The sequence below is a fragment of the Pinus tabuliformis genome, chromosome 6, assembly GCF_031772625.1.
Source record: "Pinus tabuliformis cultivar Carrire ecotype Pingquan chromosome 6, CPIR1, whole genome shotgun sequence".
NCBI lineage: Eukaryota > Viridiplantae > Streptophyta > Pinopsida > Pinales > Pinaceae > Pinus > Pinus tabuliformis.
This window is the reverse complement of record NC_142292.1, coordinates 1,375,568,971-1,375,587,946: the sequence shown is the minus strand read 5'-3', so window position 1 is coordinate 1,375,587,946 and position 18,976 is coordinate 1,375,568,971. Positions and strand designations below refer to the sequence as shown.

The window sequence follows — 18,976 nt, the reverse complement described above, 5'->3', positions numbered from 1 at the left end:
CTAATATTTTTGTGTCTTGGAAACTGCTGTCTTTTACCGTTATCTGTCTTGTACATAAACAAAATCTGGTAGATTAGATAAAGTAGGAGCAGGAGATGCTAGGGTTGACGTTCACTGCTAACTATAGGCTGGGAGTAAGTACTCGTTTTTTTTTGTTTTCCTTAAAACACAGGAGCAGAATTGCTGCCTATTTCAATGGTTTGACTAAACTGATTTGGTTCCCTTTGAGCATATGCTTGTTTCTAAATCAAAGTTTAAGAAAGCTCCTGATTACTAGTCATTGAGTCCACTGGTTACTTTTTTCAGAGGAATTTCTTTTATTGATTTGATTATAACCATTTTTCTACTTCAAGAGAGTCATTGGTTGGGTGACTGGTATTGACTATATTTTTGGCTCATTTAAAATATTTTCTACCGGGAACTTACAATGAGCAATCCTATTGAGGTTGGAAGGCAATAATATATTTAAAGTGGCCTGTTAGATCCTTGACATCATTCATGTAGTTGCACAAGTATTGCATGGTATTGGTGAAACATGGCACAAAGTGCTGTACAAAATAGTAGGAATACTTGTTACAACTTGTAACTTTGCAGGGAACATATTTTGCAATGAGGAATGTTTGTGATCTAAGTTTCTAACAATGCTTGATGGAACACAGTTAGAGCAAGGGATGTTTAATCAGCATACCGGGATGCTTTATGTAGATGGTCAAGTTCAAACTACATTGCAGAAATACTTACTGAAACAAAGAGGCCGAAAGAAAACTGAAGTTTCCAAAAGTTGAACTTTTCTGGTGATCAAGCTATGGTTATTCAGATCTTGCCCTATTGGAGGATGAGGGGATGGAAGCTATTTGAGGGGGAATATTGATTATCACATCATATTTAGATGGGTATAGCACCACCTTAAAAATATACCTTTTAATCTGTACATGTGGCTACAACACTTTCATGTGCATCATTAGTTGTAATCGTGGCTCAAGTTATACATTATTCTTCTATTGTATTGCTAGGTGTGGTTAGGACTGCTGACGTAGTCAAATTTGATATGTAGGCTCAATCGCCCTCTTGGGGAGTGTGTCCCAACTTACGTGGTTCTTGTTACTGCAAAATCTAGCAGGCCTAGTGCAAAGCCTCACTAGGCAACCTAGGTCCTATGGCAACAAAGAGATCAGCCACCATTGTCACGTCAATGGCCTCTCTCCAGCTATTTAGTGGTGGATGTTATCCCCACAAGGGAGGCTTCCCTAAAGAAATCGTCCAAAAAGATATTCAACAAACAAGGGCTTAATGGTGATACATGGTCTAATGGTTAGGAAGGAAGAGCCTTGATGGCCATGGTAAGAGATACAAGCAATCGAGTACACTTTCCATCAATCCCAATGGAATAGAAAAGGGCTGCTATAAACTAGGGTTTTTATGATATGCAAGATTACAACATGGAAAAGCATATAACAGCCAAGAAATAGCCTCTAAGAGATAGATTCAACAAAGTATCAAAGGCTATCAAGGGGTAAGATAGGGAAAAGGAAACTTTTGGAGTTTTAGTGATTTAACTCTCTTTAACATGCATAAAACAACAAAAAAAGTCTAGACGTCAATCCTAATTTGGGTGTAAAGATGCAATAAATGCTAGATTTTTCCTTTTCAATTTATTAAATGCAATTTTTAATCCATAGAATATTGACATATAGATGCAAAATTACCATAACATGCAAATTCAAGCCAAACCCTAACCCTAGCGACCTAGAAATTAGTAAAAGAAGTAAATTTATGATCACCACAACTAGACTAGTTCTTTCTCTCAATTGGGCAAGGGAGTCAATTAGGGTTAGGTCAATAATAGAGAGCCTTGGATGAAGAGGGCGGAAGACTAAATTTCTTTCATTATAAACCCTAACGACTTCTCTATGTGGGAGATTTAAGATCAAGGGATGCATAAATCAATTTCCCTTGATGGATTCTTACAAGACAAATTTTACATACCATAAAGAATCAAGATTTCATGAAAGATTTTGCACTTTTAATATGGCACAAATAGAAACCCTAATTTCAAAAATATAGCATGCAAAATGGAAGATAATACCAATAAACTTACTCAATTCTAACAAGAATCACTTCATAAATCCCAAACAAGGCTCTCCATGCAAGAATCTCCCTCCCATGGCAATTTTCTCCATTAGATATCCATCACATCCAAGGGAAAAGTACAAGAGAGATAATGCACAATTCTTAAGAGAGAGAGGAGTGAATGAATGTGTTATGATACACAATGAAAGTGACTTCCCTCTATTTATATGAGGGCAACCAAGTCACTTTCCATAAGTTTGCTTGGAGCATTTAACTAGGCCTAAAGGTCACAAGTCGACCTTAAGATAACTTTAGAACATAATAAATGCATCAAAATCTCCCACACGTAGGAATAAATGTTCTCCACCATGAAGTCATCCTCCTAGAATGGACAATCTCCATCAAGCAAGTGATAAAGGGGGTCCATGAGTGCTCCTCAATCAAGCTAATCATCAAAGTGCATCGGTACATCTCCTCTATCATGATGTCATCATCAAGGATGCACATGTCACTCCCAAGGGCATGTAGGGAAGACATGGCAACCTCTGGGGCAAGCGTTGGCATCTATGCATGATGTGCTAAACGTCCCAAGTCATCTCAGTGATCTTCATCATCATCTGGGCTCTGGAACAAGGCAGTGTCCATCAAACAAGGTCAAGGCCAGTATGGGGGCGTCCTGGGTTCATTTGGGCACATCATTAAACAAGACAATACCTTGGCTTTGCGGCTCAACATTTTAGCATTTGGAGGTGTAGCAAGGGGCACACCACCATGTGGAGATTCCTTAAAGCTCAACATTCATCTCAAGAGGGCAACGTTGGGGGTGCAAGATCATCTTTGATCTGAAGACTAGGTAAAACATCCTCTGAATGGTGTTTGATAGGTGTCAAGCCGTCCTTCAAATGATATTTGTTGCATGATTAATGAACCAACTGAAACATACCCTCAAGATCGAGTGACATCAACATCATTAGGGACAAAAACTAGTAACGTATCAAAGTGGACCATATTTAATGTTTAGGGGCACAAAAATGGTTCCCACCACCTTGCCTTCCATTGTCTTTCTAGCTTAGGATTTGTAAGCAAGTTACTACGTTTATGTTAGGGATGATTATGCCATTAGCCCTATTAGTTTCTTCCAACCCCTAAGGGGAAGTACATTTCACAGGTAGGCCCATCAATGCATAGGTGCATGTGATAAAGGTGGTGATGGAATGGGGCGAGACTTCAAGGAAGATGGTGATAGCCATGGTACTAGTTGAAGGAGGTTCGACATCTCTAAGTAATCCAATAAGAAGAGGGAGCATCTGTGGAGGAATGAGTTACCCATTTCCTCGGCCTGCTTTTTCCATTTCTCTAGTGCGCCTTTTATTTTAATGATTATCTTTCATTATTGCTTAGCTTAGGAGGCTCAACTTGATTTATGCTTTTTCGATACCCCTTAGGGATGTAACAATTTTTGGCTCATTGAGGTTGAGACATTTAAGAGTTCCTTTCAAATAGAGAATGCCATGTTGGGGAACTAGGTGATGGCTAATGAGGGGGTAGAGCCCATGCTAGCCTTCTGCTCAGATGCTTACTATGTCCCAACCATATTTTGCATTTTTCCTTTTTCTTTATTTGTGGCTTCATATGCTTTTAGCTTTCTTTCAATTGCATCAACCTCTCAGGGAAAATTTACGGGCCTTGAATTAGAGTTGAGGATGTAAGGTGCTAGTGCCAATGGCAAATGACAATCGACCCAACGAATGGATGTGGATAATAAGGGAAACATGGAAGGTGACAAGTATGGATTACCTTGGGCATGCTACTTCAATCAATGGCTCCTATTAGTGCCCCTCTTGAAGGACGAACCTCATGGAAGGTCACACAGAACTAAGGGCAAATGATATCCTCCCAGGTGAAGCATGGGAGCAAGGGTACAATCAAGAGCAGTCAATCATCCAACTTGGCCTATGATCCATATTAGTATGCCTCAAAACATCCAATGAAAGCATATGATTACATAAATGTTGAAATTTGGGGTAACTATTGGGTGAATTTCCCCAAGAGAAACCCATCTTGCCCCAAAGAGAATTTAATTTGGGTAAAGGAAATTAGCAATTGGCTCTCCTCTTATTATTATTTAATGTCACAAATTTACTTGGGCAAGTAATCTTCAAAACATGTGGAAAATATATTTAAATGTTTTCAAAAGCAAATTTGAATTTATGTTTCCCTCAACACAAAATACATGTCGGCCTACCCCAAAGGTTGTGACCTTTTGTATATGGAAACAACTGTAAATTGGCATCTCCCTCTTTAATTTGGGGCATTCAATTCAGACATTTGTTGAGGCATCTATCTGCGGCCTATTTGTGGTTACCATTTGCGGCGTATTGGAGCATCCAAATGCAGGACGAGTTTCTTGTAAGACAGCACAGGGATAGGAAGGCTTGTTGGAGGAGGTTAGCATAGTATTTGAAGGGTTGTTTGGTCATGAAAAGAGCAGTCCTATAGCTGCCACAGGGTGCCCTAACCAGGGCTGAAATATCAGAGTATAGTGCTCAGGTTGAAGTATCTTTCATGATGTCCTAAGGTATGTTGATCTCTCATTCAAGTTTGATGTTCTTCCTATATTGATTAGGTCCAGTTTGCACAAAGGTTGTATGGCAGTACAAGGGCTAGTTAGAAGAGCTTGTGAATGACAATAATGTATGACAATGACCTGATGAGCAAAGACAATGACCTTAAGACTGTGTTGCATGGAAGTGTTATTACAACAATTATGGCTGTGATATGTGTTCTTATTGACAATGAATATTGTGCTTACAACAATGATGAAAGGTAGAGTTATTTGTGCTTGTGACAATGATGAATGATAATGGTACTTGTGTATATGACAATGATGTGTATGACAACAGTGCCCCTATGACCATAATGTACATGACTATGTTGTTTGAGCAGTGGCTCTTGTTCTTATATTAGTAATATATGGCAGTGTATTTATGACAGAGATGTGTGGTAGTGTTCTAATGGCAATGTCCTTATAACTAAGTTGTGTGGCAGTATCCCTGCATGGCAGAACCTCTATGACAATGACAGTGAAGTGCTCTATGACAGTGACAATGATGTATGCAGTATGATAGTGATAGTGATGTATGTTGTGCTCTTATGATTATGGTGTGTGGCAATGTCCTTATGACAATGATATCAAGAATACTTGACAGATACATTTGTTACTTGTGACAGTGATATGGAGGCTTGTGTATGCCTCTTTAATATATTTGTCTGCTAACATCTCAAAAGGATCTTGTAGAATCCTGGATTGGCTTAATGTATTGGATGTTGAAAGATGTGTCTCATACTTATTGCACTTTGTATCTCAACTGAACATTTGATGAATATCTAAGAAGAAGAATTTGGCTGGGTTTTCCCCCTTGTGGGCTTTCAGCTTGGTCTTTGACCTAAATCCCAGTGTCTCTATTGTGTATGCTTTTCTTTTATTGTTCCTTTCTATTTTGCCGCATTGTTGATGTTATTGTTCTCTCTACATAATTGCTAATGGTGATATGATGTTATGGGGTGAATGTAATGTGTAAATTGTTGAAAAGGTTTAAAAATGCAATTATCTACAACAAAGAACAATTTAGCCCTAAAAATTAACATGGGATCAGAGTTGGGTTGAAGAAAAGTCATTAAGATCACCCCTGTGTAGACACCTATGATGGATTTCATGATCAAGCAGAGTGAAAGAGATGAAGATGTTGGAGACCTAAAAGAATGCTAGGGTTTGAAGGAAACCCTAAAGAGCTCTTGTTTTTACAGATAAAGGTTAGGGTTTGAGAGAAAACCCCAGGAGTGGCCTTGGATATTGAAAAGGCCTAGGTTCTATAACATCGGAATCATAGTATAATTCATAATTTCTTTATGAGATGATTGTTGATTTTTGGTAGCATCGGATGTGCTCTAACTCTCAAATTTTGCAGGGACGCTTGGGCAAATGTATTCCAAAGAAATAAAGTGTTTTGGGAAATTCCACTTGGAGACAGTTTTATTGAAATAATTAATTATTTTTAATGGGTCCCGAAGTCTAAACTTAAGAAATTAGAATAATTAATGGGTATTAATCTAACTATGGTTGTAACTTCTATAAGAAGACGATGATCAAGCATAAATGATCTTTAGCCATTGCTTAGCTTCTAATTTGGGCTGTTGAATGTCGATGGGAAGATTATTTAAGGAGGCTTGAGGGTCATTTGGAAAACACACCGAGAGATCGAATTTCTGAAGTGAGAAGTTCTCAGGAGGAAATTCTGATCGAGTAGATTCTTGCAGTTGAGGGGTAGGGATAGCATCCATAGAGAAATATATTTTCTCAGCTGGAGAATCATTAGCAGAGAGAGGCAGAGAGTGATCTAGCAGCTCTCACGCAGAGGCTGACGTAGGGCCACGGAGAGGCAACGCAGAGGGTGAGAGAGAGTCAGAAATTTTACAGCAGAGTCAGTTTCAGAAGCCAAGAGCCAAGAGGCTGAGAGCAGTGACTCCGGGAAACAAATCGATTAGTTGACTAGGTGATGCAGTGCCTAGAGGGGTGACGTAGGGACTGCGTGAGGACTGCGCAGAGGAAGCGCAGGGCTTGCTAGAGGCACCTCATCCAGTGATCGGATCAACCAAGATTTTTCTCAGTGATTGTGTGAGGTAATCTCACAAATCTTTCTGCCAATATTTCTCTTTATGTAATTGAATAACCCTTGAGCTATTCAGAGATGTATTTAGAATTTGCTACTGCTTAATAATAATAAACCCTCAAATCTGCGGCACCGATTTTCCCACATTGGGTTTTTCCAGGGACATTTGTCCAAAAATAACGGTGTTATTGTGTTGTATTTTCTTTCTTGCTTAGTCTCTTGTTTCTGCATATAATTTAATTAAGTGAAAGTTGCAATTGTATTTACTTTGATATCTACCATAGCACACAGTAAATACCTTGTATGAATTGGCAAGTAGGAGAAGTAACATCAGTTTGCTGCAGTAAGAATTGCGGTTGAGGAATTTTCACAATGATATGATCAGTGAGAAGCCATTGTGTTATTTAAGTACCTGTGACAGATTCAGAGTAACCCTAGAAGGGATGGTCTCCCAATAGGAGATGGTATGATGCAGATGCTGTGGTGATCTTGTACATTGATAGCCAGGCTTGGGAGAATGTAGAATGAGAATGCATGTGGTGCTCAAGAGGATGTATTTTTTTAAGAAGACGACATTGACATATGCTTGATGGACAATGGTGACTCATGGAGGCAGGATCAAGAGAGAACTAGTGTAGGAAAATGAAGGAGTTACTCTCATATCTAGAGAAGAAAGACAGTCCTATCTCATCATCAAGTACACCTTCATTATGTTTATTTACTTTTCTATTATTGCTCTTGCTCTTGTTCTAGGGTCAACAAGTACATTAGATGGATGGAAGGACCTAGTCCTCAATATCGAGATTGAGGAGGATGTAGAGCCATCCCATGATTAGAGTGGTGTTTGAAAATGTACAAGGGTTCAAACCTTAGAGAAAGGATTGTAGTCTCCCAGGTTGATGACTATGACTAAAAGAGGTTTCCTATTTAGAGGGAGTTCACTGTCATGTTCTGACTCCTGAGAGGAGATGCTGAAAGAAATATATCCTTCATGCAAGGTGCCAAGGACCATTATGTCAAAAGATAAAATAATGTCAAATGCTTCCTTGATAGAAAGTTCAACAATGATAAGGAATGTGTTCTCAGAAGGAAAGGACTATGTTAATATCCTAGCACCTGTTGCCAGATATCATATGTATGTGTGGTTGGCTTCCTCCATGATAGTTAAGGAAGAAGCATACCAAGAGCTACCTCAGGCTTTGTGGCACATGAGAAGGAGACTCCTGATTGCAGACTGAAGAAAGCCCCATGTGGACTCTAGTAAGGCTCCTGAGCTTTGTATGCTTGGATTGATGGACATGTGACGCAGACTCCAACCTCTCTTTAAGGTTGAAGGTATGTCTTTGATTTTTTTTCTTATGCTAATAAATTATTTTTTGATAGGATCAGATCATCTCAGCCCTAGGTGATCCACTTCTTGAGATCAGAAGGGTAGTAGAGAGATGATGAGGTCTTCCTTGTCAAAGGAAGCATGCTGTTAGAGATTTAGGATGATGGATTACATTGAAGCAGTTGAGAGACTCCTCTTCAAATCAAGATTTGGTGGATCCCACGATTAGCAGGTAGCCAGATGGATCCTTGATTTGCAACATATTCATTGAGACAGATTGAGCCTAGTCATGTATATTGGAATACCACAAAGCTGGTATTGAGATACCTAGATGATACAGTCAGTCATGGATCGATGTAGTGCTATGATTGGTGAGATATGTTGATGTCAAGTGAACTTGGAGTGCTGTGAACAAGAAGAACACATTGAGGTGTTACTTTAGTATAGGTCTTGCTTTGATTTCATGACTTCCAGTGCACTCTATCTAGTAGTGGCTGATCATATTGCAAATAGTGTGACTTTTGATGGAGCATTGAGGCTCCAACACAAAGGGGGCGATGATGCTCTAGCACAAAGGGAAGTAGTGAGGCTTCAACTAATGAGCAGGTTGGCTTCAACTAATGAGTAGGTCGCTGACATTCTCACCAATCCTTTGCCAAAAGGGAGGTTATTTGTTTTCAGAGAGTAGGCTGGAGTTTTGGAGAAAGTATCCCTTTCAAGAAGGGATCTTGGTTGATCACGAACACTGAGCACTGTGAGCTCTTGGTGGCATGGGGTACTCCTTGGAGCTATAGGGTTTGGAGGATCCTTATCATTTTGATAAGTTGATCTCCCCTAGTCAAGTCTGAGACTTGATGGAGTACATACCCAACATGCATCCTACCCACAAGCTGGGCTTGTTGGGATTGCCACTACCCTGGCCAATGAGTGAGGAGACTTAGATATGGAGGATCTTTACCTTAGGCAGACACATTTGGTAATTGATCTCCCTAAGTTTGGTATGCATGGTGTTCAACCACTTGATCACTGAGAATCATGTTAGATAATGACATAGGGTACAAATCATCTTTACCACTAGTGGTAAATCGATCTCCCCTATGGTCAATGAGAATCAATTGGTGGACATAGGGTATGGAAGATCTTTACCAAGGAGTGGTAAATCTATCTCCCCTATTGTCATTGGATATAGGGTTTGGAGGATCTTTACCCTAGTGGTTAATTGATCTCCCCTATGATGATTCTTCCTCTTTAGATTGGGACATCATTGTTCAGTGGAGATGAGCTGAGATGAGACAAGATGAGACGAGATGGGCTTCTACTATGACGAGTCATATACATAAGAGATGATACACATATTGCAGTCGGAAAATTCCTCCCTAGCTGAAAGGGAGTGTTGAAATTTGGGGCAACTATGGGATGAATTTCCCCAAGAGAAACGCATCTTGCCCCAAAGAGAATTTTAATTTGGGTAAAGGAAATTATTAATTGGATCTCCTCTTATTAGTATTTAATGTCATAAATTTACTTGGGCAAGTAATCTTCAAAACATGTGGAAAATATAGTTTCGAAAGCAAATTTAAATTTATGTTTCCCTCCAAAAAAATACATGTTGGCTTGCCCCAAAGGTTGTAACCTTTCATATATGGAAACAACTATAAATTGGTACCTCCCTCTTCATTTTGGTGCATTCAATTTGAACATCTGTTGAGGCATCTATCTATGGATTGTTGATGCATTTGTCTGCAACCTAATTGTGACATCTCTGCGGCCTATTTGTGGCTACTATCTGCGACCTATTGGAGCATCCAAATGCAACATATCTGTGGCATAACTACATCCTATTTGTGGCATCCTTTTGCGGCCTTTCTTCTATGATCATATGTGACTTATCTTAAACCTAAATGCAATCCTCTCTGTGGAGAAATTGACAAATTTAGGCATACTTGTTCTGTGGTCTTAATGTGCTGAAGTCTGGGCACTTATTTTGTAGATAAAATCTCTGTGATTAGGGTCGAATCTTCTGTGTATATTTCAGGTAGGGTTGAGCCCTAATGTGGATGCTGGATAGAGGCTTTGAGATTAGGATTTGAGCAATAAATCAAGGCCTAGTTTCTTCTACGACAGTGGGATAGGAAGGATAGTTGGAGGAGGTTAGTGTAGCATTTGAATGGTTGTTTGGCCATGAAAATAGTAGTCTTGTAGTTGCCACAGGGTGCACTAACCAGGGCCAAAATATCAAAGTATAGTGCTCAGGTTGAAGTATCTTTCATGATGTCCTAAGGTATGTTGATTGCTCATTCAAGTTTGATGTTCTTCCTAGATTGATTAGGTCCAGTTTGGACAAAGGTTGTATGGAAACTAGTGTACAAGGTCTAGTTAGAAGAGCTTGTGAATGACAGTAATGTATGGTAGTGACCCGACGACAAAGACAATGACCTTAAGACTATGATGCATGGAAGTGTTATTACAACAATTATGTCAGTGATATGTGTTCTTATTGACAATGAAAGTTGTGTGTACAACAATGATGAAAGGCAATGTTATTTGTGCTTGTGACAATGATGAATGATAGTGGTACTTGTGTATATGACACTACTGTGCATGACAACAATGTACCTATGACCGTAATGTATATGACTATGTTGTTTGAGCAATGACTCTTGTTCTTATGTCATAAGTTTGTTGGCTAGCTTGCTGATCAATGGGGAGAAAAAATTTCTTCTATGGGTTACCCACTTTTGGTGGGTCACATATCCATAACCCTTGTGGGACTAGGGAGGACACCCTACCTACTTGAATGATATTAGTACACCACTAAATCTTGATTTGGAAATCATTGTTTTTGATCATTGAGCTAATGCTTTTTGGATACAAGTGTTTTAACCTTACAGGTGTTACATCCTTGGCATTCTCTTTGTTGATTTTTTGCGTAGCATCGGGAGGTATTTCAACATGCAAAGAGGCCTCCCATGTCGGCCTAGATGAATTATGGAAATTAAAATAAAATTTAGGCTCCAAATTGTCAGGTTGGCCCCACCATGAAAGGGTGTGACTCTTGGTTAAAATCCACCCATTTGACAAGTATATATACACAATGTGACACCTCTTTAACCATTTTAGATCATCACATATTCTCTTCTATTCTAGCCACATGTGCGAAGTCAAAGGAGAAGACTCTTGAAGGTTTGACTGTGCTAGTTCTTCACTGTTTGACAGAGTTCGATCTGTTGTTTGACAGAGTTCAATCTGCCAAATAAGCTGAGTTTGACGCAGAAGAGGACTGTTTGACCGTAGGTTTGATTGTAGGATTCAAGCATAGGTCTGAAGTCGATTGTAGGAGATAAGTTGACTGGGTCAAAAGTTGACTAGAATTGACTATTTGTGTGGTTTGACCAACATTGGATGGCTAGTATTTGACTAGGTTTTACTAGTGTTTAGTGTTGGAAAATGTAACTAGGTTTGGTCTTCATTTAATGTATTTGAGTCATTTTGTAATGTACTTGTCAAAAGAATAAATAATTTTATTATTATTATTATTATTGTGACTTATTAAAGCATGGTTTTCATGCTTGGGTCACCATGTTTTAGGTCAAAGTCCCCATTGAGGACTTCTAGGATTTATTTTGAGTCAATAGAGCCATTGTACTTTTAAAGAGACCCTTCTTGGGCTTTTGAATAATGTAAAATGGTTAAGTATTGAGTCAAATATAATTTATGTATCCTCCACGCCAAGTGTAGGAATTTACAGGGTAAGTTCCTCAGAAAGAATACCAAAAGGACACCGCTCACAACCAGATCTCAAATCAATACACCAGTATTTTTGACGTGGTTAAAACCCTCAGAGTGCAAGGAGGGAAACAGTCCACGGCCTGTCCCAACGTGGGTACAGACAATTTATTAATCAAAGAATGAAAATTTACATAAGCTTCTCTCATGCACGAATTACCCGAACAATGACCCTCCATGCGCTTTAAATAGAACTCATGGACCAATCGGGTGTCAAGCCACGGATCAAGTGTCGATAATACCGAGGTGAGAGTGAACCGTCGGATCACTACATATCGTGACCGTCGGATTGTAAGTTACAATATGTACAACGGTAAAGAAAGACACTTTACCTAACTCTATACCTAACTCTAAACTAGACCAAGTTGATCTTAACTATATCCTATGTGTCGGAATATCCTAACATCCCCCCTTAAGAACAACTTGGGATAGGATTGAAGGATTTACAAATATGACACAATAGGAGAAGGAAGGAGGCACTAGAGCCTATCCCCCCTTAGTGACAACTTCCTGAACTCTAAGCATATATCGAAGTTTAGTGAACTTCGCCTCTGTGAGAGCCTTTGTGAAGATGTCTGCAATCTGATCATCTGTTGGACAATATTGTACTTCAAGAACATGGTCATGAATGAGTTTTCTGATGAAGTGCATGTGTAGTTCGATGTGTTTGCTGCGCTGATGCTGGACTGGATCTTTGCATAGCTGAATGGCACTTTGATTATCACACCAAAGGGTGGTTGGATGCTGCTGCTCAAAGCCAAACTCTGATAGGATCTGACGAAGCCACAAGGCTTCCTTACTAGCTTCCACGGCACCACGATACTCTGCTTCTGCTGACGAAAGAGAAATGGCAGCCTGTTTCTTACAAGCCCATGTAATAGGTCCTGAACCAAGAGTGAAGACATAACCGGCAGTAGACTTCCGATCATCAGGGTCACCAGCCCAATCAGAATCAGTGAAACCAACTAACAGAGGAGCTGCTTTGGCACTGTAATGAATCCCAAACTGTACTGTACCTCGAACATAACGAAGTATTCTTTTGGCTGCTTTCCAATGACTTTCACGGGGGTTTTGCATAAAACGAGCAACAAGGCCAACAGCAAAGGAAAGATCAGGACGAGTATGGGTTAAATACAAGAGTTTTCCTACAAGTTGACGGTATAAGGTAGCATCAACTTCAGGAGAAGAACAAGAGACTGAAAGTTTGACTCCAGACTGAAAGGGAGAAGGGGCTGGCTTACAGTCTTCCATGTGAAAATGACGAAGAATATCACAAGCATACTTGGACTGGGAAAGGGAAATACCCTCCTTGGATTGCAAGACTTGAAGACCGAGAAAATAGTGTAAGTGTCCTAAGTCTGTCATTTCAAATTTCTTTTTAAGGATAGACTTCACATGGTTTATAAGGTTGGGATCACTACCAGTAAGGATAAGATCATCAACATAAAGAACAAGGATGATAAGAGAGTCACCCACTTTCTTGGTGTAGACAGTATTGTCAGAATGACACCTAGAAAAGCCAGATTCTAAAAGAAAGCTATCCATTTTGGCATACCAAGCCCGAGGAGCCTGCTTGAGACCATAAAGGGATTTCTTAAGTCGACACACAAGGCTTGAGTCTGTTTGTATGAAGCCAATGGGTTGTTCCATATAGATTTCTTCCTGCAAGTCCCCATGCAAGAAGGCAGATTTAACATCCATTTGATGGACTTCCCATTTTAAAGAGGCAGCAAGGGAAAGAACAAGGCGGATAGAGTTCATTTTGGCAACAGGGGCGAAGGTTTCAGTGTAGTCAATTCCTTCAACCTGTGAAAAGCCCTTAGCAACAAGACGAGCTTTATGTTTATCAATTTTGCCATCTGGTCCATACTTGGTTCTGTAAACCCATTTACATCTTACAAGTTTTCGTCCCGTTGGTAGAGGAACAAGATCCCATGTATCATTTGTCATCAATGAATGATATTCTTCATTCATAGCTGCTTCCCAATGTGGATGGCCTGAAGCTTCTGCAAAAGTGTCAGGATCATGATTTACTGGAGCTTGAGCCAGTAAAGAAGAGGCTCTTTCAAACTGAGAACGTGTACGTCGCTGATCTGTAGGATCACCGGCAAGATCACCTGCTGCATCTCGAGTAGCACGGACCCATCTTGGAAGTTGAGGATCCTGAGAAGGTGGGGGAGGATTGTCATCCTCACTTTCATCATCTGAAGAAGAAATGTTTTCAAAAGTAGAAGAGATAGGAAGAGGTGGCACATCCGCCGGACTAGGCTCGCAGGCCGATTTATTTTCATCAAATTTTACATCTCTTCTAATGATAACATTTTTGGACTTAAATGGAATAAGTCTATAACCTTTTACATCTTCAGAATATCCAACAAAAGTGCATTTCTCACTCTTAGGTTCTAAAGCTTTATGCTTTTCATCTGGAATATGGGCCCATGCTTCACTTCCAAACACACGAAAGTGACTTACATCTGGTTTAATGGAACTCCAAGCTTCTTCTGGAGTGATATTCTCTAGAACCTTAGTAGGAGTGCGATTGATTATATAATTTGCACAATTAATTGCTTCGGCCCAAAAACTAAGACTGAGTCCTTTAGATTGCAGCATACAATTAGCCATTTCCTTTAAGGTGCGATTTTTCCTTTCAGCTACACCATTTTGTTGTGGAGTGTATGGAACAGTATGTTGCATTTGAATTCCATTTTCAGTGCAAAAGTTGATGAATGTGTTTTTAACATATTCTCCACCATTATCAGTTCGTAGCTTAAGAATTTGATGTCCAGATTGTTTTTCAACAAAGGCTTTGAAGGCCAAAAAAGTGTTAAATACTTCGCTCTTGAGTTTTAAGAAGTATACCCAAGTGCGTCTGGAGAAATCATCAATGAAAGTTAAGAAGTACTTGCAACCAGAGAATGAAGCAACAGGAAGAGGACCACATAAATCACTGTGCACAAGCTGTAAAGGGGCTGAGGCGTGCCAAGAGGCACGTTTGTCAAAACTGTCCCGATGATGTTTTCCGAGTACACATCCGGAACAAACACCATCTCTGCAAGATACCATAGGAAGACCTGTCACCATATTTTCTTTACATAGATGCTGAAGGGAGCGATAGTTTAAGTGACCAAATCGCTCATGCCAAAGTTTGCTCACTTCATCATTATGAGCAACAAATACTGAGGGAAGATTTGATGACCCAAAGTTGTGAAACTTATACAACCTTGTGGAATCATCAGCAAGACCAGTAGCTAGAATCTGTTTAGGATCTTTTAGATCCTTGATTACAACATCATGAGGTGAAAATTCAACAATTTTACCTTCACCTGAATGAGTTATCTGATAGACAGATAGAAGGTTGCAGGATAAGGTTGGAACACATAATACATCATTAAACTGACCATTGTCTAGATGAACAGTTCCAGTCCCTACAACATTAAGAGATCTATCATCACCAACATATATATTTTTGGTGTTACAATCATTTAAAGAAGAAAACATGGCTTGGTTTTTGGCCATGTGATAAGAGGCTCCAGAATCAATGAGCCACTCATGAGAATGAGAAGAAGAAGAAGATACATTTAATGCATAACCAGACTGAGATGATTGACAACGACATGCAGAAAGTGCCATTCCGGAAGTTGAAGTTGAAGTAGGCTCCACATGGATGTTATGTTTCTTCATTGCGGCTTCCAAGGCTTCCATCTTCTTAAAGCATTTAGATTCTAAGTGGCCATCTCGATTACAAAAGTTACAATGTCGGTCAGTCCTCTTCCATTTGTTTTTATTGGTCTTGTCATTTTGCTGAAATGATCTTTCATCTTGAGGCTGAGTTGGTTTAGGACCATTCCTTTGAGGATAAGACTTCTTAGGATTCTTTGAATTTGGTTGCTGCTGGGCGGCTAACGCTTTCGAGGAAGAGTTTCCAAGATTAAGAAGACCAAGGTGTAAGAGTTTTTCTTGTTCTCTTATTAAGGAATCACAAAAGGAGTCAAAGGAAGGGGGTTTGTAGTCTTTGCCTTGACAAATGAAAGCTTCCCTTGTAGAATGGAAAGTGGAAACAAATACAGAGTAGGCTGGTCCCAACTTAGTAAGGATGGAATAAATAAGGTTACCATCTTCTTTCTTAACTTTAACACCTTCCAAGAGATATCTAAGGGTCTTGAATTTGGACAAGAAATCTTCAATGCAAGAAAAATTATTAGGATCCAAAGTAAGCAACTCATTCTCAAGTTGATGGGCTCTAATTTCATTTTTAATCCCAAAAACTTTAGCAAGTTTTTCTAATGCTTCATGAGGAGTTTCAATTTCTGCAATGTGGAATCTAAGATCAGGAGAAACAGACATTCCTATCAAACCACGTGCTTGATCTTGTCTATTTTCCCATTTTTCGGCCTTGTCTTCATCTTTGGGTTTCTTCTCTTGGTCTGTGGCTATTCTGAAGAGACCTTTACTTCTAAGTAAATCTCCCATGTAGGCTACCCATTGGAAGTAGTTAGTGCTGTCAAGAATGACTTGGCATGGACTTTCCATTTTTTGAAAAAAAAACTGAAGCTGAAGATGCTGAAAGTAAGTGGTCCAATGGATAGATCTCGAAAAAATAGGCGGTTTTAAAAAAAACGGCTCTGAAAAAGGCTTTCGGATGAAGAAGTTATGGCTTTTTGAAAAAAAATTGTTGACGTTGCCGGCAAAGTGCGCGAATGTGCGGGAATGAAAAAATCCGCCCCCACAAAATGGAGACTTGAACCCAAGACCTCTACTCTCTTAAAAAGTCTTTGAACCAATTGATCTATACAAAATATTTGAGAGAGAGAGAGAGAGGGGGGGGGGCCTCGATTTGCGTGCTTGCCTTGGAAGGCTCTTTTCCCTACAAAACACAAAACACAAAACCCAACACGAATATGCAAAGAAAAACGAACCTTACGGCTCAAAGTTAGCTTTAGCCAAAAAACTAGAATTTTAAAAAAAATCTCAAAGTTAGCTTTTAACCGAAAAACTAAATATTTTTCTCAATGTTTCTGATTTTCCAAGATCACACTAAGGTGCAGGGAAAAGAGCATACGCATGAGAAAAATCCTTTCTTTTTGTTTCTGATTTGCCCAGATCGCACAGAGTCGCAGGGCAAAGAGCATACGCAGAAATGAAAGGTATAGATCCGGGAAAAAAAAAGGCTAAATAAACCGAAACCGAAATAAGCAGAGAGAAAATGACAGTAAACTGCAAAAAAAACACTGTATACCTCCCGATCTGAAAAATGACGCAGCTAGGGCTACCGGAAACCTTTTCGCGTGAAACGAAAGGGGTTCCTCACTGAAACAGATGCTCCGAACGCAACAGAGCAGTCCTCTCGGCCCGAAAGCAGTCAGAAACAGCAGATCTAGGAAACGACAGCCGCATGCAGTTCTACCGGCTTCAGATTTGGATCACCAACGGACGCGGCCCTCAAATAGCTCTGATACCATGTAGGAATTTACAGGGTAAGTTCCTCAGAAAGAATACCAAAAGGACACCGCTCACAACCAGATCTCAAATCAATACACCAGTATTTTTGACGTGGTTAAAACCCTCAGAGTGCAAGGAGGGAAACAGTCCACGGCCTGTCCCAACGTGGGTACAGACAATTTATTAATCAAAGAATGAAAATTTACATAAGCTTCTCTCATGCACGAATTACCCGAACAATGACCCTCCATGCGCTTTAAATAGAACTCATGGACCAATCGGGTGTCAAGCCACGGATCAAGTGTCGATAATACCGAGGTGAGAGTGAACCGTCGGATCACTACATATCGTGACCGTCGGATTGTAAGTTACAATATGTACAACGGTAAAGAAAGACACTTTACCTAACTCTATACCTAACTCTAAACTAGACCAAGTTGATCTTAACTATATCCTATGTGTCGGAATATCCTAACACCAAGTCGGCCTAGAAGAGATCAAGTCGGCCTAAGGATACTAATTTGACCTCACATGGAGCCTATAAATACAAGCAAGTCGAATTCATTTGGAGCACTCTCTCACACAAGAAGTTCGATATCTCTTGAAGTCGGAGGAAGAGCAAAGTACGAAGCCGGGAAGCCAAAGGAATTGCTAGTTGGGTGGAGTCTAAGGAGAAGAAAAAAAATTAAATTTTTGTGCCTCTCTCTCTTTGTTTTGTGCCCTAGTTTGGGAGATCGAAGTCTTCCAAGTTTCGTTGATGCCAAAAGTTGCCTGATGTTGGAAGTTGCTACATAGTTGAAGTTATTGGAAGAGAGGTTGAAGATCTGGGAGGTTGACTTGGTGTGGAGGGAAGGTTTGGTCTGTTTCTAGGTCACTAGGGTGAAGAGTCTCAAAGAATACTATTGAAAGGAAGAGAATTTTGATTGGGTTTTCCCCTCGAGGGGGGTTTTGCCTTGGCATAGTGCCTACATATGGTGTCCATTGTTTTATGTGCTTTTGCTTTGGTAATTGCTTGATGAACTAAAAGAAAGAAGATATAAAGAATCGTAATAACAAATCAAGAACATCACAAGTAATTATCAAGAATAAGAAAATCTTTTTTCCTTTTCGATTTTCTAACATGGTATCAGAGCTTTGGTGAAGAAAGAAGAAAAAGGCAGTCTCAAGCACTTGATCAAGGAACCATTCAAAAGGATTATCTCAGGGAAGGAATCTACTATATTCAAGGAAGATGTCTAACACAATCAAGGGAGAGAACAAACTTGAAGGAGCCTCAAACTACAGGTCTTGGAAGAAGAGGATTGACCTCATCCTTGAAAAGAACAAGGTACTAGACTTGGTCAAAGGAAAAGTAAAGAAGCCTACAAATGACTCTAGTGATGCTGACAAAGTAAAATTTAGGGAACTAGAATTGGTGGCCATGACTCTAATGGTAGAAGGAATAAAGGACAACCTTGTCCCATTTATAGCCAACATCAATCATGCTCAGGAAATGTATGAAGCCTTGTCAAAGTTATTCACTATTAAGAACATTGGTCAAGTAGCAAGTTTGAAAAATGAGCTAAGGACCACAAAGATGACTAAAGAAGACACAGTGGCCTCCTTCTTTGTGAAGATAGCAAGAATCAGGGATGATCTTTTGGCCATTGATGAAATTGTTCCAGACAAAGAACTCATGATC

The 18,976-nt window shown here is 39.7% G+C and overlaps 1 protein-coding gene across 2 annotated transcripts in view; it reads left to right on the top strand.

The window, feature by feature from the left end:
- LOC149263756 (Golgi SNAP receptor complex member 1-2-like) overlaps nucleotides 1–18,976 on the top strand; it is a 258,445-nt gene that overhangs the window by 159,386 nt on the left and 80,083 nt on the right. The gene's annotated exons all lie outside the window — the stretch shown is intronic.